General features: G+C 44.3%; 1 protein-coding gene across 2 annotated transcripts in view; it reads left to right on the forward strand.

Annotated features, from left to right (window-relative positions):
• The window catches only part of WWOX (WW domain containing oxidoreductase), a 1,143,691-nt gene that overhangs the window by 1,109,409 nt on the left and 10,403 nt on the right, over positions 1-23,879 (forward strand). The gene's annotated exons all lie outside the window — the stretch shown is intronic.

Below are 23,879 nucleotides of genomic sequence, written 5' to 3' on the forward strand. Positions count from 1 at the left end.
TTCTGGCTGGTTCCTTGAGTGACCATGTGGAGCAGAGCTGCCCTTCCATTGTATTTGAGCTACAGGAAATCTATTTACCTGATCCTTTTTTAGCATGTGAGGGAGTTGGGTGTGGTTAGACTCCATGTGAATCCAGTAGATGTTGGAATGGAAAAGGAATGGAAGATCTCAACCTTGAATCCCGTAACTCCTTTGAGATCTGTGATGAAGATTTATAAGGTGTTTTCAAACATTTCAGTAGTTGTCATGGAACTTAACCAAACAAGGCTAAGCATCCTATAAATACATTTTGATTTGGGTTGGAATTGCAACATAAATGTGAAGTGACTTGCCCAAGGACACACAGGTGATGAAGTTTATATACAAGATATAAGTCCATGTTTCTGGATTCCTAAACCAGGTTTGTTTTTTTCTTTTACCCCATAGACGAGGGTTGTCACCTTGAGGTTTCCACTGAGTTGCTTTTTGAGAGCCTGTTGTGCAGTTGTGCCCAATTCAACCAGGAGGAATGTTTGCTATGTTAGAAGAGACTTTGGGGAATTCAAAGCCTTGGTCACAGGGTACATCAGAACGGGTACTGGTGCCTAACTTCCAGTGCCAGTGAAAAATGGAGAGAGGGAGAGATTGGTAATTTATAGGCTGACATTTTCCTTGAGTCCTCATAATACTTGTTTATTACAGATCATTTGCTTAAGTGTGCATAAGGTGGAAGGTTACGCAAGGAAGCTTTTTATTAGTTGTGTACTGAATGGATCAATAGCGATTTGAATACTATAAATCTGTCCTGTTAACAGGTTTATTTCTTCATCAGATATTAATTCCAGAGGGTTTCACCTATTATAGAATGGACATAAAGCCTGTGGGGGTGGTGGTGCTGCCTCTGTAATCAGGCTCAGCTGTGTGTCTTTGTGAGCCTCCATGTGGACCCTCAAATGTGGGAAGCAGGAAACTAGAGCCCCTGACGAAGTGGAAAAAGACAAGGAAGACCATGCATTCATTCGGATGCTTAATTTGCTGCTTTCTTGCTTAGTCTCTCTTTCATTCTCCTTCTCCCTACTCCCTCCCTATATTTCATCACTCCTTTCTTTTGTCTCCCTAGTTTTCTGTTTATTCATCTATCCGTCCATCCGTTCATCCATCCATTTATCCATCCATTTATCCATCCTGAATAGAAAACTAATAGACATAAACAAAATGAAAAATTAGGTAAATCTTGACAAACTAGCTATGATTTCTAATCCCAGCACTCAGTAATAACCACTGCTCCATACAAGGACATTGATCTCTGTTTTTTTCCTTCTAGTCCAGGCACATGTATTTTAATACAGTTGAGATAATGTTGTATCACTGATTTTTGTAACGTAATAGATTTTTACATTACTAAGCTAATACGTGGTCATTTAAGTCAAACAATATGAATATCTAAGAAGAGAGAGCTGATAATCTATGCTTTCCCTCGTCCCCTTTGCTAAGGGGCAGTGGCGGACCTTCTTTAACCATGCAAACATGCAGAGTATATATGCACATATCGGGTGGAGTGTATGTGTTTTAATTGCATAATACTTTGTCCATTACTTTAAAACTTGTTTTATTTGGTCCACAAGGCATATGGAACGCATATAGATGAAACAAAAATTTAAAAAAAAAATGTTTGCGTACTGCTCTGTGCTGTGGAATAGCCCTAAATCAATCAGACGTTCCTCTAGTGCTGGTGTCTCAGTTCTTTTCAATTTTGATAATGCTGTTGTTTTAGCCCTTATGAATACTACAGCAATGTGTGTGATTATATACCACTTGTTTTAATTGTGTAGGATAGGTGGGGTTTCTGAGTCAGAGGTCAGGTGACGTAATTTGGTCTCCTGTGGTTTAACTTAACACTGTGCAGAACTATTTCCCCATATTGTTGAAAATTGTTTGTAAGGGTTTTTTTTTAATTGGCTGAAAGCACTTCATCATATAGTTGTACCAAAGTTTACTTAACATTTCCCTTCTCACTGAGCCTTTGGTTAGTGTCCAGTTCTTTGCTTTTTTTTTTTCTTTTTTGAGACAGAGTCTTGTTCTGTTGCCCAGGCTGGAGTGCAGTGGCACAATCTCGGCTTACTGCAACCTCCGCTTCCCAGGTTTAAGCGATTCTCCTGCCTTAGCCTCCTGAGTAGCCTGGACTACAGGCAGGTACCACCATGCCCGGCTAATTTTCTTGTATTTTTAGTAGAGACAGGGTTTCACTATTTTGGCCAGGATGGTCTCGATCTCTTGACCTCATGATTCACCCTCCTCGGCCTCCCAAAGTGCTGGGATTACAGGCGTGAGCCACCGCGCCCAGCCTTCTTTTATAAATAATGCTGAGATGAACATTTGTCTGCATGGCTCTTTGTATTCCTTTGGACATTCCTGGAGTTCTAGAAGTGGAATTACTGGGTCAGAGGTCACGAGTGGAGAAGACTTTTAAATCTCAGGCTGCAAACAATCCCATTGCAGGTTTAGGCTGTACATGTCATCCCGTTGCAGCTGCAGCATTTTACAAACCACAGCGCAAACCCGAGGAATAATTTTGTTCCCCACCGGGATACAGCATTGTTATTAATCTAACTTTACAAACATTCTTTTGAAAGCTTCTTCCAACCTGACCACAGCTCATTAGTGAAACTTCTAACAATCCCGGGGCAGTTTGTGGATTCTGCAGCAGACAAGTTATCCTGTGCTGAAAGGTACCACAGGGAAACCTTTCACCACCCCCACCCGACCCCATCTTACGCAAAGGATGCTGCCTTCTCACACCAGCCAGCTGGAGACATGAGAGCATTACTTCTTGGCAATACGGGAGTGGCTCTTTTGTTCTTTCCTGTGGTTCATTTTCATCTCCAGATCTTGCCCAGTATTGCCTGACTAGGGCACCATTATCATTTGGGGCTGCACAATTATTTGTACGGCAGTGTAGGGTATCTGGGATTCCTGGCCCTGCTCCATGATACACCAGCGCCATGTTAGTCATCAGAATGATCAGAAATGCCTCTGTGTCTCCCAGCTTCCCTTTGTACATGCCATCCCTTGGTCTCGATAGTCACATCTTTATTTTTCCTTATCCCTTTAATATGTGCCATGTTTGTCTATGGGCTTTCACTGTAAGAACTATCTGACAGTGCAGTGATTCTTAACTGGGATTAGAAGGGGTCAGAAGGAGGGAAAGTAATTAGCAGGGCCTATTATAATGGGGTTGGTGGGGTTATTTGTGCTTTTAAAGTAGAATATCAGGGTGTTTAAAAGCCAAGAATCTGGAGTCAGACAGCCTGGGTTCAAATCCTGACCCCTCCTCTTGCAAGCTTGTGACCCCGGGCAAGTTATTAACCTCGTTATGCCTTTATTTTACTATAAATATGAGATAATTATAGTTTATACTGCATAGTTTTGTTATGAGGAGTAAATGAGTCACTATTTCTGAGACACTTCGTGCCTGGCACAGAATGAGCACTGTGTGTGTGTTACAGAAATATACGTGGGTGGGTGTGTTTGTGTTTTCCATAATTCCAGCTAGGCAAAGGCATATTTAACAAAAACCTTCTGGGTTGATGAAGATCCTCAGAAAGTAGGCTGGGGGAGCTCTTTGAAGGCAGGACTGAGAAGGTAAGGTACACGTGCTAGGCAACTCAGCATAGCGGTGGTCCTCATTGACGCACATATTTCAGGAGGGGTCAACCCACCCATCTTCCATGTTGGGGTGGTCTTCTCTGGCAACCCACCAGCGGTACCCCACTGCTGGCCTTTGTGCAGGAGGGACCAAACCTGGAAGACCCTACCCAAGGGGAGGGAGGTGGGCAGAGCAGATGGCAGGCATCTTGAGATAGGGCTAGCCCTGCTCACCGTCAATGGCTGCCCAACTAGACTCTCTTCCTTTTCTTGCAAACCTAGTATAGGTACAGGGTCAAGGCACCCCGTGAAGCTTGCATAGCACCTTCAACCTTCCAGTCTTTGTCCCCCCAGAAGGGAAAAATGAGAGGAAGAGAGGACAAGAGAAAAGAAGATGCTAGCTGGGCGTGGTGGCATGCGCCTGTAGTCCCAGCTACTTGGGAGGCTGAGGCAGGAGAATTGCTTGAACCAGGGAGGTGGAGATTGCAGTGAGCTGAGATCATGCCATTGCACTCCAGCCTGGGTGACACAGCAAGACTCCATTCGCAAAAAAAAAAAAAAAAAAAAAAAAAAAAGATGCATTTTGTCAGACACTGTGCTATGAAATGCTGGCACAGATGACATTCAGAACTGCCCTGTGAGCGGACATAAAAGCTCAGGCTCAAAAAGATTAAATGTCTTATTTCTGCTCTTGGAAGATAGTTTATTTTTGTGTGTGTATCTCTGAATTGGCATCCAACCATAATCATTCTGCCTCTTTACCGTATTCTTACTCTCCTGCTCCAGTGCTGTGAGTAAATCTATGTTCCTTATACTTAATAACAAATTAAGTGGCAATAATAATTATAACAGACGTTCAAAGAACTATATGTGAACTCTGCATGTTTCAGCCCATGTAATCCCATAACCTGAGGTGGTTTCTATTATTGTACCCACCCTACAGATGAGAAAAGAGAGGCACAGAAAGTTAAATGATGTGCCCTAGGTCCCACAGCTGGTTAGAGGCAGAGCTGGAATTGGAACCAAAGGTCCTGTGCCTCCCAGATACGAATTCTTAACTCTGCATCTGTCACTCCATCCTTTCTGTACTCACAGCTCTGACATCTGCCACTCAGATGACTCCAGAACAAAACACGCTTTGATGTCCTTCTTGCCTTTATCCTTGTCCCTGTGTTGACTCTGTGACTACGTCTTTATAACTCTCCTTTATTAGTGCTTTTGCTGGAGGAGGCAAGCATGAACATTGTCAAAAGGACTCAGAATGGGGAAAAGTGGCAGCCATGGGCAGCAAGATCACTGAAGAATCTTCTTCTGAATGGACTGCTAAATTAAACCCTCCCCCAAATGCTCAGAAGTGACCTTTGAATTGACTAATTCAGATTCATTGAGTCAGATGCAGTTAGTGTAACAGTCTGTACTAACAGTGTAGATTATTAGTTTGTAGAGTCTACACAGAAGAGTCCAATTTTCTTTGCACAAAGAAGCTACCATTCATTTATTCAACAAATGCTTTTGAACACCCATCACTGTGACAGACAGTGGCAATGCATGTAGGAACAAAGTGTGTCCATGGGAGCAGAGACCTGAAATAATCAGTCACCGTGTAAGGAAATTCCCCAGACCACCGATTTCCACGCTTTGTATGTTTCTCTTGTCTTTGCTGCAGACTGGCCAAAAGACATAAGCCGAGCTCTTGTCCACTTGGATTTCAGCATCTTTCCCTGACCCTGCCTCTGATTCTGATGTTATGAACCCATCCCACAACTCTCTAAGCTCCAGCCCCACAATACCAGCCTGTACCTGCCTCTCCCAAGGATCAAGAGGGCACCCAGCCTTGGCAAAATCTCCCACCCCTTGGTGATTCATATGTGACCCTGTGAATTTTCTACCTTTCCCAGAAAACCTTTCCCAGAAGAGTGGGAGTCTATGAAGACAAATAGCCAAGATAGGAGTTTGAAGAGGAGGCACCAATGTTAATTTGGGTTGATGATTCCTCCAGCTAATTTAGTTCTGATTTCCCCATGCTCTTGGCAGTGAGACAGTTGGCTCCAAAGGAAGGTGATGAAAAGGAATCAGTCAAGGAACGATCAAGAACCTGTTACTTTTTTGGAAAATCATTGGCTGAAGGGTTTCTCCTTTATATTTCGAAGAGGAATGAGATCGAGTCTGTCCCTAGCACTGACAATGAGACATTTATGGTGTTTATAAAAATCAGGAAACACAAAAATAATTTCATTAAGTCTCACCTTCTGGTCCTTTTGTGATTTGGGAGATATTAAGATAAGAAAAACTAGATAATTTTACTGAACTATTGAACTGAGAATGGCGACAGGGTCGGCGGGGCTGGGGGGGGCTTCCCTCTGTGAAATCTAGGGAAAAGTTGTTGTCTTTTCTCCTCTGTTCAGAATACTTGGACTTAGAGCCCCAAAGAGCATCACCTTCTGGAGAAGGCCCCTGAACAACACAGGAAACCGCCTCTTTTCAATCAGAGCAGAGAAAGTCTCCATAGTGGCTCACACCTGTAATCCCAGCACTTTGGGAGGCCAAGGTGTATAGATCATGAGGTCACGGGTTCAAGACCAGCCTGGCTAAGATAGTGAAATCCCGTCTCTAGTAAAACTACAAAAATTAGCCAGGAGGGTGGCAGGCGACTGTATTCCCTGTTGCTTGGGAGGCTGAGGCAGGAGAATCGCTTGAACCTAGGCAGCAGAGGTTGGAGTGAGCCAGTACACTCCAGCCTGGGCTACAGAGTAAGACTCCATCTCAAAACGGCTCTTTGGGCATTGCGTTTGTTAGGGTACTTATTAGAAGACGACAGACTCTGAGCCAAACTTCCTGGGTTCAAATAATATCTCTAGGGGACCATTTTTTCTTTATCAATTACTTTTGGAGCCAGGTGTGGTGGCTCACGCCTGTAATCTCAGCACTTTGGGAGGCTGAGGTGGGTGGATCACAAGGTCAAGAGATCGAGACTCTCCTGGATAAAAATGGTGAAACCCCGTCTCTATTAAAAATACAAAAGTTTCTGGGTGTGGTGGTGTGTACCTGTACTCCCAGTTACTTGGGAGGCTGAGGCAGGAGAATCACTTGAACCTGGGAGGTAGAGGTTGCGATGAGCTGAGATCGTACCACTGCACTCCAGGCTGGGTGACAGTGAGATTCCGTCTCAAAATTAAAAAAAAAAAAATTACTTTTGGACCTGTTACTTGTTGATTAATGGAGATTGTGACAGCCTCCACCCTCTGGCTAGCCAAGATAAATTTGTCAACCACATGGCCTCAGAATGGATTGAGAGCTCGCCACACAGATCTCATGTCAAAGACGCGTGTTTGTCTTTCATGGCTTGGGTTGGCAGGATGCAGGGAGGGGTTTGTGTCAAACACCTGCCGATGAGCGTTCAGCAGAGCCTGTGCTAAGGCATCATAGATTTCCTTCTCCATCATCTTGGGAGCAGAGAAGGTGGCAGGTAAAGGGAATCAGGAAAGAAATGAGGATAAGGATAAATGAGAGGGTGTATGGTTCTCAGAGTGGACTGCATCGGACACCGCCTAGCATGAGGAGAGGCTCATCTGTTTTCTGGAAAGTACTGTGAAGAATATAAATTTAGTATTCAGACATCTGAGGCCTGACATTAGGAAAAATACAGTAAGGCATACAGAAGAGATACTGTGTGTGTATGTGTGTGTGTGTGTGTGTGTGTATGTGTATATGTGTGTGCGTGCACGCATGCACATGTGAGAGAGATTAGTATGTCTGCTGGCTGTGAGAAGGTACATTCAGAGAATTTTCTGGATTATTTTTCACATGGACCATATTGTTCAAAAAATGCTGTTAGGTGTTTTCTGACTATGGCTGTGGGCATGTGTGTTCACGTAAATGTTCACAAGTTCCTGAAGGATACACCGGGACGATGCTGACTTACTTGGGTTGCTAAGAAAAGCCATGAGCCAGATGATAACAGGAATAGTGCCGTGTGTGTTTCCCACGGCTGCTGCAACAAACTGCACCGCCTGGAGAGCTGAAAATGACAGGAATATCGTCTCACAGTCCTAGAGGCCAGAAGTTGGAGACCACAGTGTGGACGGGGCCATGCTCCTTCTCTAGAGAACCCTCCTTGCTCCTCTAGCTTCCGGTGGTTCGGTGGCCAGCACTTGGTATTTCCTGGCTTGCAGCTGCAGCTGTCTGAGCCCTGTCTCTTTCCTCCCACGGCCTTCTCCCTGTGTGTCTCTGTGTCTCTTCTCCTTTGTCATCAGGACACTCTTCACATTGGATTAAGGGCTCACCCTATTCCAGTATGACCTCATCTTAACGACTTACCTCTGTATTCCAATCTGATTACATCTCTCTTTCCATGTAAGGTCACATTCTGAGGCAAAGAGGGTTAGGATTTCAACATATTCTTTTTTTGTATTTTTTATTTTTGATGGAGTTTCACACTTGTTACCCAGGCTGGAGTGCAGTGGTGCGATCTCGGCTCACTGCAGTCTTCGCCTCCCTGGTTCAAGCGACTCTCCTGCCTCAGCCCTCCGGAGTAGCTAGGACTACAGGCACGCACCACCATGCCCAGCTAACTTTTGTATTTTTAGTAGAGACGGGGTTTCACCAAGTTGGCCAGGATGGTCTCGATCTCTTGACCTTGTGATTTGCCCACCTTGGCCTCCCGAAGTGCTGGGATTATAGGCGTGAGCCATGGCACCTGGCCAACATATATTCTTGGGGACATGATTCAACCTACTACTAGTAGTAACCTCACTCTTGTAAACAGTACAGTTGCCATTCTTCAAGTATCTAGTATTCTTGGGGCATGAGGCTAAGAACTTTTTCTCTAATCATTACCCTTTTTTTTTTCTTTTTTGAGACAGAGTCACTCTGTTGCCCAGGCTGTGCAGTGGCATGATCTTGGCTCACTGCAACCTCTGCCTCCTCCCAGGTTCAAGAGATTATCCTGCCTCAGCCTCCCAAGTAGCTGGGACCACAGGTGCAGGCCACTACATCTGCCTAATTTTTTGTATTTTTTTTTTTCTAGTAGATTCGAGGTTTCACCATATTAGCCAGGATGGTCGTGATCTCCTGACCTTGTAATACACCCGCCTCAGCCTCCCCAAATGCTAGGATTACAGGCATGATCCACGATGCCCGGCCCACCCTAGCATTTTTACCAATGAGGAAACTGAGGCTCAGGGAAGCTTAGTCCACATTTATCACCTTTTTCTTTTTTCTCCCATCCCTCAGCCAGTTTTTCAATGTATTGATTTTTCACCACATGCTTACTGCAGTGAATGTTCATTCCCAAGCCTGAAAGTAGACACGTGGAGTGACAGGTGTCACTGTATCACAATATGAAGAATTTCAAAAAGCAGAAAAACGTGCTTGAGAAAATACAAATTGTGAAGTAAAGGAAAAACTTTACTAAATGTGCAGAGCAGGAACTAGAACGGCTCTTTGGGCATTGCATTTGTTAGAGTGGTTATGAGAAAACCACAGATTCTGAGACAAACCTCCTGGGTTCACATCCCAGCTCCGCCACCTACCAATTGAATAACTTCGGGAAAGTTACTTAAATGCTGTGTGCTTCAATTTCCTCCTTTGTAAAATGGGTTGATATCAGTATTTATCTCATAGCTTTTGTGAAAGCTAAACGTGCTTTTCTATAGTGGTGGTTATTACCAGAAATAACATCCTAGTGCCCCCAAACATGGATTTGACAAGCATTGATCAAATACCTCCTATGCTCCTATCAACCAAGTACTAGAAATCTTCCAGTTATTTTTGTTTGTTTGTTTCATTTTGTTTCTGCTTGTGTTTTGAGATACTCTCGCTCTGTTGCCCAAACTGGAGTGCAGAGGCATGATCTCTGCTCACTGCAACCTCTATTTCCCAGGTTCAAGTGAGTCTCCTGCCAGCCTCCCAAGTAGCTACGGTTACAGGCCCCCGCCACCATGCCCAGCTGAGGTTTTGTATTTTTCATAGAGACAGAGTTCCACCATGTTGGCTAGGCTGGTCTCGAGCTCCTGACCGCAAGTGATCTGCACACCTCAGCCTCCCAAACTGCTGGGATTACAGATGCATGCCACCATGCCTGGCTAATTTTTGTAGTTTTAGTAGAGGTGGGATTTCATTACGTTGGCCAGGCTGGCCTCGAACTCCTGGGCTCAAGCAATGCACCCGCCTCGGCTTCCAAAAGTGCTGAGATGACAGACATGAGCCATCATGCCCATCCCCCTTTCACTTGTATTTTTGAAAACAGAAAGAAATAATTATGAATGAATTCATCTGAAATGTGAGTCCTTTCTGTGCACCCGGCATGGAGCGCAAGGCGTGACTGATAATGTTCCTTCTTACCTCAAATTGTCCACCATCTCTCTCATGCACAGGGAGACAAGCTGTGCTCTTCAAACACAAATTTCTTCTCCCACTTCCTGGGTAGTTTTTCTCTTTCCTCCATGAAGCTGCTAACTGTAGGCAGTACCATTGTAGAGTGACTTATGTTTTTTATCACCTTTCTGGAATGCGCCACAGATGAAAACCCACCAAGGCTTGAGCTAAACGAAGCAGCGATGGGAGAAGGGACAGGCTGGAGGTGGCAGTGGGGCTGTGTGGGATAAAAATGGAAACACCCACTTTTGCTCTCTGTACCCAAAAGGAAATGTTGATGGAGGCAGGCGTTCAAGCTGGTCTTGTGTTTGTGGTTTTACACACAGCTCTTTGAGTCACGACTGGTGTGGCCGAGACCTCTTTCCCTTGCAAATTCGCACTCTCTTTTTTGAGTAACTGTGTTACTGAAGTTCTCTTAGATACTTTACATTTCCTTTCAAAGATTTCCAACATTTCCTTCTTGGAGAATGTCGGGACCAGTAGGAAGTTGAGCATGCATTGCTGGAGAAATCACAGATGACTAATTGAAATGCCTCAGACTCATTTCCCTTCTGTTTCACTTAATTTCCACACTTACAAAGTCCAATTTCCAGTTAAATGTTTATACAGCAATTCGGTTCTTCTGAGCCATCTGTTGGCAGGCAGGATCTGCAGAAATCCTGGTTACTTGTGCTGGGTCAGGTCCTCCAAGTCTCTTAGCATAAAGGCCTGATGTTTCCATCGTGCAAGCACATTGCCACCTTTACTTCCAAGTTCTCCTCCAAATCCTCATTGTTCACTGCAGACACCAGTGGGGTTCAGTGTTTGCTTTTCCTGGGCCTGCTCAGTTCTCTCACCTTTTATTTCTGTGGCACCAAGGTAAGCTGAAGGCATTAGTATTCACACTTGTGTGTGAGCAGCTGAGCTAACATGCACCAGAGGGAAAATATTACTTCTCATAAATACTCAATAATTATAGTCTTTATTGCATCCAAATCTATATTGTGACACATGGTGGAAAGCTTCAGATTCTACATGGAAGTGTTGACAGAGACTTGCATGTGAAAATGAAAAGAAAACAATACAGATATGTATATATAGAAAGGGAGACAAAAATTTGTCTGCCATAAACCTAGGGAGAGAGAGAGTAGTGCCCCTGGGACATTGGACTTTCTGTTGCCAGCCTGGTACATCAACTTCCAAAATGGTGTTAAATTTTGGAAAAATGGCCTGAGTGTTTTGAACAGGGATCTATTAGAAAAGCATATTTCTTTTTTTCTGAGAGAGAGTCTTGCTCTGCACCTAGGCTGGAGTGCAGCGGCACCATCATGGCTCACTATAGCCTCTACCACCTGGGCTCAGGTGACCCTCCTGCCTCAGCCTCCCAGGTAGCTGGGACTATAGGCATGCACCACCACTCCCAGCTGTATTTTTCTTCTATGTATTTTTTGTAGAGACAGGGTCTCACTCTGTTGCCCAGGGTCTCAAATTCCTGGCTTCAAGTGATCCTCCTGCCTTGGCCTCTCAAAGCGCTGGAAATATAGGTGTGAGCCACCATACCCAGCCTAGGAAAGCATATTTCTTGAGGAATAATTATTTATAGTAATTTCGGTTCCAGTATAAGGGGTCTGAGGTTCTGTTTTGACAACAGATGTTAGCTAGGAGAGATAAGAAATGGAGGGAGAATGGGGCTTTCATGCCGCTATTTTCATTTACTTGGCTCTACTGCAGTTGTGAAATACACAGTTGTTACCTGCTCTTGGTAGGAGTGTGGGGGATGATTATTTGGCATTTTGTAATTGATATGAGCTGAAAGATTTTTCTAGGTAATATAACTCCTTAAAAACTTCCATTGCTTTCATTTTCTACCTAGTTGGAGGTAACAGAGCAGGCATGGGGTCGGGAATGGGGATAAAGATTCTAATTCAGAAGCATTTGATTGCTTTATTATTTTGTCTTCTCAGGGAAATGTTTTCATAACACATAATTTTTAATTTTTTGTTTTTTTGAGATGAAGTCTTGCTCTGTCGCCCAGGCTGGAGTGCAGTGGTGTGATCTCAGCTCACTGCAACTTCAGCCTCCCAAGTTCAAATGATTCTTCTATCTCACCCCTACGAGTAGCTGGGATTACAGGCATGTGCCACCATGCCCAGCTAATTTTGTATTTTTAGTAGACATGAGGTTTTGCTATGTTGGCCTGGCTGGTGTCAAATTCCCGACCTCAGGTGATTCACCCACCTCGGCCTCCCAAAGTGCTGGGATTACAGGCGTGAGCCGCCACACTCAGCCTCATGTTCTGTTTTAAAGGAAAAAAAAAAATCACAAGAATTAATGTGAAACCATTAGACATCGATTCCTTTTTAAGGTCTGGATATGAATTCCAAAGACTGCAGGACTTACTGACATGTCTCTGCATATTCAGACCCACAGAGGACTCACCCCTGCAGAGAGACCCCAGAAGGGGGACCTCACACCCTCTGGCTCTTCTGAAATTCGTTTCAGGTTTCCAACTTGGATTAAACAGGCACGAAAGTTCAGTCAGATGTCAAGTCCATTTTGTCAAGGGAGGAAACTCATTCAGAAGATGAACTAGTTGGTGTTACTTAGATGATTGACTGCTTGGTATTAGGTAGAGGAGAGCTCTGCAAACTAGAGTTCATGGGCCAAATCCTGCCTGCTGTTTGTTTTTATAAATAAAGTTTTATTGGAACACAGCCAGGTGCACTTGTTTATATATTGTCTACGGCTGCCTCTGTACTACAATAGCAAGCTTGAGTACTTGTAACCATATAGCCTGCCAAGTCTAAAAGATTTACTATCTGCCCCTTCACGGGTAAATTTGAGGACTCGAGTTAGAAGGCTAAGTAGTTGGAGTTACCTACATTTTGTGAATTGTAGCTAAGTATCTCATTTGTCTACACTTTCTAATAAAATTATGCACCTCAGGCGACATGTCTTTAATAAGATGCTGGGAAGATGAGCAAAGCATGACTTGTGTTTACGGGAGAGAAAGCCCATTGAGATTGTAAGTGGACGTCAGGACATGAATTCTGTTAAATCTGTCTGATACCTTGATTTTGGCATTTCTGTGCATTTCCTTTATTTCAAAGTAGCTAGGACTGTGCAAAGAGTGGGCCCCCCTCTCCTACTACTTTGTAAGAGCCAAGTGTTTACTTCTAGCTGGTTGAAGGTCCTGTGGGAGCTCATGTTTTTCTCAATCGCTGACGATCATTTGAGACATAATTTGGAGAAAGTTGCTATCAAATCCTATTTGGACTGGGCTGAAAAGTTTTCCAGCTACAGAAGCACCAAATAGGCCACGATAAAGCATAAATTCCGCCCACCCCGACCTGGCGCGTGTGGGCTCACCCAGAAGTAGTGGAGCCTCAAGCGCAGGGAGATGTGACTGCAACACTCACTGAAGAAATGTCTATTAAAAACCACAGTGTCTAGGGGATATATACTTACAAGCCCATCCTTCAGTGAAGAACTACTTACAGCGCATAAGTAGTTTAAACAAAATTAGTGGAAAAACAGGGAGTTTAAGAAAGAAGAGATCAGGTCTTCTGGGCTCACCACACATCAGGTGATTTAAGCTAAAAATGGCTTAAAATACCGCAGTCACTTGAAACGCCTTACATAAACTGACCAGGAATCTGGGGCATTTGCGCTAGAGACAATTTTCTTCTCCTCAAGATAAGGGATGGGGAATTAGTCATAGGGTATTTCCAGATAATGTAGTTAACACCTCATGTAATATTAGGTGGGAAGGGAGCTCTGCTCTTGGGACCAAAATTGCTCCTGCCAGCTCTAATAAGGAATGTGTGTATTTTTAAAGTCTGGGTAACCACTGGTGAGTCATTTCCACAAGATGCCTCCCTTTGGCGTGAAATGGGGCAGAAAGTGCCCCACACAGCTGTTCGGTTAGTTTTGGAGTTACTCATTCATTCATTTATCCATCCATCCATTCATTTATTCATTCATTTATCACATGGTAACCGAGCACCCCTGTATGCCAGGCCCAGTGCCAAATACTGGGGAGATGTGTGTGACTAAAATCACCTTTTCAAGGAGCTTATTGCCTGTTGGACACCTCAGGCTCATCTCTTGAGTGCAAGAAATAATTTGACAGCTGAAAAAGATGAGGTTGTACTTGGTAAGGTCTCTATTGGTCAAGGAAAGGTTGAGCAAGGAAAGATTTCTCTTAAGGTGCCCAGGTATTTAGAAGCACCCCTAAAGTTGATTAGTGTGGCCCTATGCTTACAAGTGGAGCCTTTCCCTTGTCTTTAATTCTTTTGCATCTCACTTTTTATTTCCTTTGGGGAGTCCCACCCCTTTGCTTATTCTCAGCACAAAAGAGGCACCAGAGTGAAAAGAACAGGAACTTCAGAGACTATTCATCTCTTTTCTTATTTGAATCCCAACTCTGTCATTCGCCAGCTGTGTGTCCTTGAGAAAGTTACTTAACCTCTCTGAGCTCTAATCTCCTCTCATGGCCGCAGGACAGTGGTTAAGAATCTGCTGTCACTGGTACAGTGATGGAGGAAAAGGTGAAGAAGGGAGGATGGGCCTCGTTTTATTCCTTGGCTCCCATTCCTTTCTGCTATCTTTCTTTGGCTCACCAACGGGAGACAGAAGTTTGTCTCCATGGTTGTGAACTACCAAGGACTTGCCAGTTCTCTATGGTCTTCGGCCTCTCTGATCCCAGGGTCAAGGCCAGCACTTTCCATTTCATTAGACTTGATTCTCTTGCAGGTGATTTCCGCTGGAATGTCCCAACACAGCAGAAAGCACAGGCTATGGAATCAGATGGACCAAAGTTCATCTCCAAGTTTGATTCCTTCTGCATGCAAGTTGCTTTCCCTTGGGGCCCCATTAAATGAGGATTATAGTAAGCACCCCAGAGGCTCGCTGGAAGAACTCTGTTGCTTACACAGAAGCTCTCAGCTCTAAGCCTAGACCAGGCGAGACTTCATTGGATGTAGGGCACCTCCCCAACCTGCTTTTATTCTTTATGCCTCACTGAAACTTGAGAATAGGCTAGAGGAAAAAGAGCTTTGCCACTGGGCAGTACTGCTGGGTTTCATGTCACAGAGACACCTTCTGCTTCCTTCTTCCGTGAGACCTCAGAGTACGAGAGTTCTGCTCACCCAGCAGATGAGATTTAATCAGTCATCCATCTCTGTGGTCTCTGCGGATAAAGTATGCTTCTCATTCAACTTTTTAAAAAATTCTGCAAATCGACCCCCATGCACCTTTTCTTACTGCAGGTCACCCAGCCAGCAAAGACCCCAGGTGAGACCTCACTGGTTTGGAGGAAGGAGAGGAAAATCCCCACTTGGGCAAGATAATTCAGGACACCCAAAGATTACAAAGCCCAGCGCCTCACAAAGGGATGGCAGCTGGGGAGATGCTGAATCAGTAGACAGAAAGGATTATGGTTTAACAAGTCCAGGGACAAGAGAAGGCCCCAGGAACCCACAGAAGCAACCAGCTCCTTGCCTTCTGTGCAGCATGGTCTTTGGAGTTATAGGACATGAGTTTGAATCCCAGGTCTGCTACTTAGTAATTGTGTAGATTTCTGCATGTTGCTCAACCTCTCTTTGTCTCAGTTTTCTGAAAAATGGGGAAAATCATAGCAACTCTATTTCACATGGTGGTTATGAAGATTCTGTGTGTGTGTGTGTGTGTGTGTGTGTGTGTGTGTGTGTACAAGGAAAGCGTAGAGCTCACTAGTTGTATAGAACAACTATGTCAAACCCACACCAGCCACGATTTGGAAAGGAAATAATTTGACCAGTCATTTTGTTTCTCCAACAACTGAGTTGGATTGATACATTTTTCCTTTGGCCTGCAAAGGAAATTTGAGCATTGATTTATTCATTCATCCTATTAGAGAAATACTCTCTAAGCAATACCATGTGCCGGGCTTTGGGTTGGATACCAGGAACCCTCTCAGTGAGATCACAGTCTAATAGAATACACCCAACTGTGTAATATAGATGGGCTGTGAAGATGAAGAGACATTCCGGTTATGAACTCACAGAGGAGGTGATGGCGTCACTTTGTAAGGACGCAAGTTGCTGAATGCATTTCCTGCACCCTGAGAGATCTCTGCTCCGACGTTATAGGCAGCAGTGTGGGGCCTTATCTTACCTTTTTCCCAATTCCACCCTTCTCCACCCCCATTCAGTTCCCAGGCTCCCGTTGTGTGAACTGGCTCATTTCTCAGTGACTTTATGTTCTGCAGCCCTCACTCTGCTGAGTCAGGAGGTGCCACTTTCTCCATCTGCTTTTGATTGTCCAAAATTTCTGTTGATGTTTCTTGATCACTGAGTTAAATATTATTTCCCTGTATTATACTTTTTTTTTTTTTTGAGATTGAGTCTCACTCTGTCACCCAGGTTGGAGTTCAGTAGCATAATCTCAGCTCACCGCAGCCTCTACCTACCTGGTTCAAGTGATTCTCCCATCTCGACCTCCTTAGTAGCTGGGACTACAGATGTGTGCCACCATGCCCGGCTATTTTTTGTATTTTTAGTAGGACACAGTTTCACCATGTTAGCCAGGGTGGTCCTCATCTCCTGACCTCGTGATCCGCCTGCCTTGGCCTCCCAAAGTGCTATAATTACAGGAGTGAGCCACTGTGCCTGGCCTCTTGTATTATACTTTTAATAGAGTTTCTGGAGAGAGTGCAGAGAAAAATGCCTGAGTTGAATCTACGATGTCTAATCAGATGCTCATAGAATCTATGTTTCTTCTCCCATGCCATACTCCCCAAACTAAAGGATGAGAAAGAACCATGCAGGTAAGGTGAGATGAGCAGATGCTGCTGCTAATGCTGCCACTTCTACTACCACCAGCATGGCTATCATCTGCTGAGTATGGATTAGATGCCTGCTCCGTGTGAAAACATTATGCATATGGTCTGATTTGGTCATTCCAGATGGCTAAAGTGTAAGCATACCCATATCTCAGATTTACAGAGGAGAAAATAGAGGCTCCGAGTGGTTGTGTATATTCCTCTGAATCCCCCACTATTGTTTGTTGTAGATTGGTACTCCAGGAAGCACACTCTACAACTGTGACTGGCATGTAGGAAGATGACTGAGGAATGTTCTGTGATCATACCTGTAGGGGGGGATGTAGCAAGCCGGATTGGGTAGAGAGAGGATTGAGCTGTGCCGTGGGAGACGAGAATGTTCCGGTCAATCCCAAGGAAAGCTCTGAAGCTGGCTGATTCTGTAGAGACCCAAGGAGGTCAGGGAGTTGTTGATGCGCGCTGCCTTCTGGAGTGGGTGTAGCTTGGATAGGCAGCTTGCTTTGGCCAAGGGCAGTTACTGAGGAGGAACTCATACAGAAGCCTAGCATCTGAGGAAATGTGTGCCTCCTGGCCTAGAATGGGGGATCTTGGCAGCACACCACAGTATCCACTACAGTGTCATAGACTTGCTCTGAAGCCCTGCCTTTCTATTTGCAGGGTATATTCATGTAAGTGAAGTTCAGGGATGGAAGGAAGGGATAAAGTAAAGCTAGAAAGGTAAGCCAGCTTGTCTAGACCAGGAGCTAGCTCCTTGTGAAGCAATGACAATAGTTAAATCAGATTTGAGAAGTGTGTTTTGGGGAAACACTCCATGTGTGAGTACATAGAACCCTAGCACAAATTCAGTGACTGGGTGAGTTTGACATTCTAGGTGCAAATGTGTCAGGAATTACAGTTGAAAGGGGAAAGAACATTTTAGTTTTTCATTTCCTATGTCATTGTTTTCTGTTTATTTGGAAATGCTATTTCTCTCACATGGGAAAAGTTTGGTTATCTCAGATGGTAAAGAGGCCTTTGTTTAAAATATTTTTCTGTTAGTGGGAACAATACTATTACTAATTCCCAGGACAGACTCTTCTCATGCAATTTAATCAGTAGGAACCTGTTTGCACGTTCATCTGAGGAAGTACGGAAACCAAAAGCAGCTTCGAGGTTTGGCACCTTTGACAAAGTTACAGAAGTGCAGCATGAACAAAAATCATCTTCTCTGTTCCTCACCTGTTTGTGAACAATGGGAGACCCAGTTGAGACACTCAGACATTATTATACATATGCATTGCATATTACATATCTACAATGTACATTGTGTATTACACATGTGTAAATTACTTATCACCTGTAGATTTCACAGTGAGAGACCAAGTTGAAAAATGATTAACATTCACAAGTGTGTATATTGTTGTGGTCTCTGTGTACCCCAAACTAGTTTGGGTTTATACCAGTTTGAAACGAAGGACCTTCAGCTTAGGAACATGTGCTCTGTGATTTGGAAGCTCCTGGAGGCCCCAGGGTTATCTCTGTTCACTTAGATTTGTGGACAAATCACTTAGATTTGGACAAAAGGAGAAAATTTTGAGTCTGTTCAGACCCCTTCCGTTATTACCTGAGAAATAATGTAAATCCCAAGATTTCCAATCCCATAAGCAGCCCTATCCTCTCTTCTGCAGATACTGCACATAGCAGTCTCCACTTCTTCTCATACCCTCTAGATCTCACCTTCTACACCACCTCTAGCCCCTGGGGAATCCAGATCCTGCCTCCCTCAATGAGGGATTGTTTTGGGGGAGTCAAATCACTTGTTGTAACATGTAGATTTCACTTGTTGTAGAAATGTGGTGTCTTCAAGGATACAGAGCTCAGAGGGAGCACAGTTCCCTGGTGAGCCAGAGAAATAATGAAATGTGAGGTCAGGCAGATGGGGATCTGAATCCTGGCAATGCATTTCAGGGATTCCGTGTAACCTCAAGCTTCTTTCAGTTCCTTTAGCTTCAGTCTCCTCAGCCCAATAACGGGATTATGATCTACCGGCAGAGGTGTTGCTGTATTAAATGAGGCAATATTGCAAAGTTTCTAGAATGATATTTAGGACCATTAGTGACTCAATGGTACCTTGGGCTGGAGGAGCCATCTGAGTGGAGTCAATGTTTAGGTTATGCAGACCAAGTTGAACCATGCATAAAATTCACAAGTCGGTGCCATTCTGTCCTCCAGGGACCCTAAGTTGGTTTGGGTTTATCCATTCCCACAGTGCCTGACACGTCCCAATGGTTGTATGACCTTGAGGTCCTGATACGTTTTATCATATCTCAGGATCTTCCTCAAAAATTCTCACAGCATTATTCCATGGGTCATCACCAACGGACTGCTAGAACGGGATCATAACTGCTTCTGAGAGCTGAGTGTGTACCTCTTTTCCCAAGTCTGCATTCAGTTGATAGCTTGAAACTGGTTATGGTGAGAATATTTATATTACAGAAACTAGCAGACACCATCCCCCACACCACCCCACTCCTGTGAGTGAGTTCTTACCAGTACACCACTGTCACCAACCCTGCTTTTTACAGATACATCCTTTAAGCAAAGCACTTCATGGGAAAGTACATTTTAATTATCAGACCCTTTTATTAGATCCTCACTGCCACAAATGGGTGGTTGTGGTGATAATGGGGACTTTTCAATCATTTTAAAAAGGCAATTCTGTAATACCTGGGAAAACATATTGCTTGGTAATTTATTTATTTGTTCCCAATGGTTTCTATGGATTGTGGTGAAAACACAAACACCCAGGACAAAGGGCAGTGTGCGTCACACCACGATGATGGGAAGCGGGTGATGCATGGACTCCACGGATTCTGTGTCCTGATGTGAGGCTCTCACCGTCCAATTAGCAGGAAGTTATGCTTCCCAGCCTCTAGGGAAGCAGAGGGGTTAAGGAGAACTGAAATCTGGGGGAGTTATAAATCTGCCCTTAGGTGTATAACAGTTTAAATCAATTGGTCATCTACCAAAATTTGGGGAACAAGAGCAGCTTTAGAAAATGCGCTGTGTGTGGTGCTCATGCCTGTAATCCCAGCACTCTGAGAGGCTGAGTTGGGTGATCTCAGGTTAGGAGTTCGAGACCAGCCTAGCCCACATGGTAAAATCCCATCTCTACTTAAAACACACACACACACACACGCGCGCGCGCACTGGGCACAATAGCATGTGCTGTAATCCCAGCTACTAAGGAGGCTGAGGCAGGAGAATCACTTGAACCCAGGAGGCAGAGGTTGCAGTGAGCCGAGATTGTGCCACTGCACTCCAGCCTGCATGACAGAGAGAGACTCTGTTTAAAAACAACAACAACAAAAAGGTTAACAGAAAATAGTAAAAATAAAAACAAGTAAAAATAAATCCTCCCCCTTTCCGTCCCTTTTTTGCTCCTTCGAGGGTGTGGCTGCATCCTCTGCTCACAGGTTGAAGTAACCAACATATGGAATCACCCTGGAATTCGTTTTTCATGGCAGTTGAACCCCTGGCCTCCACTGCAGTTTTAACATCACACCCAAGAGTCTCAGGTGCCCCTTGGTGGAGCAAACTAACTAGAGGTATTGATCCTACCACTGGATAAATGACAGATGTCTTCGTGAGGGCCCGATTTCTGTGGCTGAGGATGCTCAGTAGCAGTGGGTTCAAGGGCGCAGAGGACACAGGTTCAATTTCCCCAGCACTACTTGGTAACTTTGTGACCTTGGGCAGACTGCTTAACTTCTCTGGAGTTTAGGTTCCACATCAGTTAGATGGAAATATTACATTACCATCAATATTGTAAACAGTACCCATCAAATACTTAATGTGAACCTGGAACTCTCAAAAACTGTTGGCCATTTTTGTGTTGAAAGGTCACTATGAGGATAGCACAAAGGCTTGCCCCGAAGGTATGCTACGTGCCCGCTTTGCCTGTGCTGTGGATGTGTTCCTGTTCATCATAGGGCCGTTGTTGAGAGTGGGTGTCTGGAGCCGTGTGATTTGGTTCAGCTCCTAACTCTGTCACTTGCTCTTTGACCTAGGCAAAATACTTTGCCTCCTTGGCCTACAGCCCGGACTTTTTATTATTTTATTATTATTACTTTTTTTTTGAGATGGAGTCTCATTGTATTATACAAGCTGGAGTGCAGTGTCGTCTTCTCAGCTCACTGCAACCTCCGCCTCCTGGCTTCAAGTGATCCTCCTGCCTCAGCCTCCCAAGTAACTAGGACTACAGACATGCATGAGCACGCCTGGCTAATTTTTGTATTTGTAGTAGAGACGCGGTTTCACCTTGTTGGCCAGGCTGGTCTCAAACTCCTGACCTCAAGTGATCCACCTGGCTTGGCCTCCCAAAGTGCTGGGATTATAGGTGTGAGCCACCATGCCCGCATGCCCGGCCTTCCCTGTCTTTAACTGGGGATAATGTGTGCAATATTCCTCCTAAAGGATCTGTCATGCATAGGGTGGACCCTCACAGAAAGCATTAAAGATATGAATCTCTTCGAAGGAGGCGGGCAGGTGGCACAGAATTGACTGGCACAAAACTGAGTCAATGAGAATTGTGTTACGAAGTTACTGACTTGCTTGAGCCTCACTTTTCCTATTAATACAATGACGTTGTAGTAACTTCATAGGGCTCTTGAAAGAGCTAAGCTCAAATTCCCCACCTAGAATGTTCCACAGAAGGTATCTTGGCCACTGTATGGGATTCATACACGAAGAGGACTGCCTTGTGAAGTCATCTGATTTGGGATCCAGAGGGTGTGCTGGCAGAGGACAGATTGTCAACCCCTTAAAATTTGAAGGCTGGTTAGAAAACTGGCTTGTGTTCCTCGCTGACACCTCAATGGGTAGCAGGGTGCATTTGTGTGCTTTCCCTTTGCCAGGCATTTCTGAAAGGATGAATGAATTGTAAAAGGTGTGGCAGCCAGAGGGTGGGGACGGGGAGAAGAGTAAGATGTTCTTTGGTGTATTCCATTGTCATGAGTTCATCATTTCTCTAAACTTTGAGGGCAGAGAGTTCCATCTGCAGTTGGCTTGTCATGAGACTGCCCCAGTGGGTGTTGCTAGATGACCCACAAATGCCAAGCCCCCTAACCTGAGCCCTGCCAGCCTTCAGGACCTTCTTAGCACAAAGAGCAATTTGCAAAAGAGAACACTGCAGGGGAGGTAACTTAGACCTCTTCTGGTCTGTACTGTCCAAAATCACGAGACTCCACCGAGGCCTGGTGGGAAGCCAGGGATTCAGGCCCTAGAAATGGAGTTCAAAAAGGAGGAGAAAGGTCCCTGATGGTCTATGGACAGGGCTTGGCCACCAGAGGGATCACATGACCCAGATGGGAAATCGGTATCCCCTTCTCAGAACTCAGGCCAGATTTTCAAATGTATGCATGATTCTGGGTGCTACAAAGAGTTTAGAGTGTGGAACCAGAGAGAATATAAGACATAAACCTGAATATGGGTTTTGAATGAAGATCTCAGTTGGAATCTGTGTTCTATCACTGCCCCTTGGCTTGGCAGTGAGTTACTTCGCCTCCTTTAGCCTCTGTCTCACGCCTGCTAACATAACACCTGCCTGGTGGGGAGTGAGGCTATTGTGAGAATCAGAAGTAATGATAAGTCCTTGTCACTTAGGAGACCCTCCCTCAGTAACCCGCAGCCCTCACCCCTGCCATTGTTGTTGCTGCCTCCCACTTTCTGGACCAAGTCATGAAAAACTCAGGATGGTTTGGAAGGGAGATGCAGAAATGGTGAAAGGGCCTCTGTGATGCTATTGTACCTGGACTCTGTGATCTGGCTAATGGAGAGGTGCCAGGTGATGAGTCTCTATATGGCAGGCTCACTAAATGGAGGTGCAGGCTTCATCTATACTTCGATCTGTATGCTTCCTTCTTTAAACTTGTGATCAGAGTTGTAGCTGCTTTTGAACTAGTATCCATTGTGTACCCAGGAAATGGCCAAATGTTATCACTCATCCTTTTAAGAACCACATGAAGGATGTATTATTATGTCTACTTTTCAGATGAGACTGAGGCCCGGTGGCTTGTCACAGGTGTGAAAGACAGGATTCCAATTTAAGGATTTCTGGCTTCAGCACAGGGGATTTTTCTACCATCACATATTGCCACCCCATCTGCAAAAATACCTGGATCTTTCTTCCTCCTGCTGCTTCTTAGTTCCCTCCAGGACCAAAGAGAAGATATTGATTCTCACTCAATAGAGGTTAGAAAGGGCCTCTCCCTTCCCTAGCTGAACAGAGAGGGTTTCTTTTTTTCTTTTTTTAATGGGAAACTTACAGGGAGTAAGATCTGTATCTTCACTTGCTTTGCAAGAGAGTTGGATTTGTACACGATGCCTGAGCTGGCTCAGTTTTCTAAAAAGACCTAACTTTGCAGCGTTCTTCAAGGGCTCCAGAGAGTCCCTTGTGCCATCAAATTAAGTTTGGAAACTTCAATAAAAAAGTCCCGAAGGAAACTGTCAATTAATGCATTTACACTGAAGCATCATACTTGGGAAAAACATCTTCAAACACAAATGCTGTTTTCCAACCATTAAAAAGTTTATGCGCTGCTTGGTTTCCATGGATACCTGAGGTAATAGCCTCCTTCCTCTCATTGAAGAGGGAATGTTGCTCAGTTTCTTTTTTTTTTTTTTTTTTTTAAGTTTTGTCTTTTGGACTTTTTTCCTCCATTTCTATTTATGAAAACAAAAGATAACTAAATTGAAACCTGGCAATGTAATTTGTCATAGGAAGGCAGCCTGATTTATAAGCTCAGGTGATTTCATTTTTGCTCACCTGTTTATTTCATGACACTTGCAGGAAAGAGAATTTTCATTTGATCAGATCATTTCCATGGTCCATCAAACACACAGATTAAAAAGGGATATGTTACCAGTCTTTAAAAAGTCTTGATCGTGTGTACAGCAGAAATCGGCAAACTGTGGCCTATCAGCCAAATTTGGCCTGCTGCCTGTCTTTTATAAATAAAGTTTTATTGGGGAGCAGACACGTTCACTTGTGTAGACGTTGTCCATGGCTGCTTTCACAGTAGCAGAGTTGAGTGATCGT

The sequence above is a fragment of the Callithrix jacchus genome, chromosome 20 (genome assembly GCF_049354715.1).
Source record: "Callithrix jacchus isolate 240 chromosome 20, calJac240_pri, whole genome shotgun sequence".
Lineage (NCBI taxonomy): Eukaryota > Metazoa > Chordata > Mammalia > Primates > Cebidae > Callithrix > Callithrix jacchus.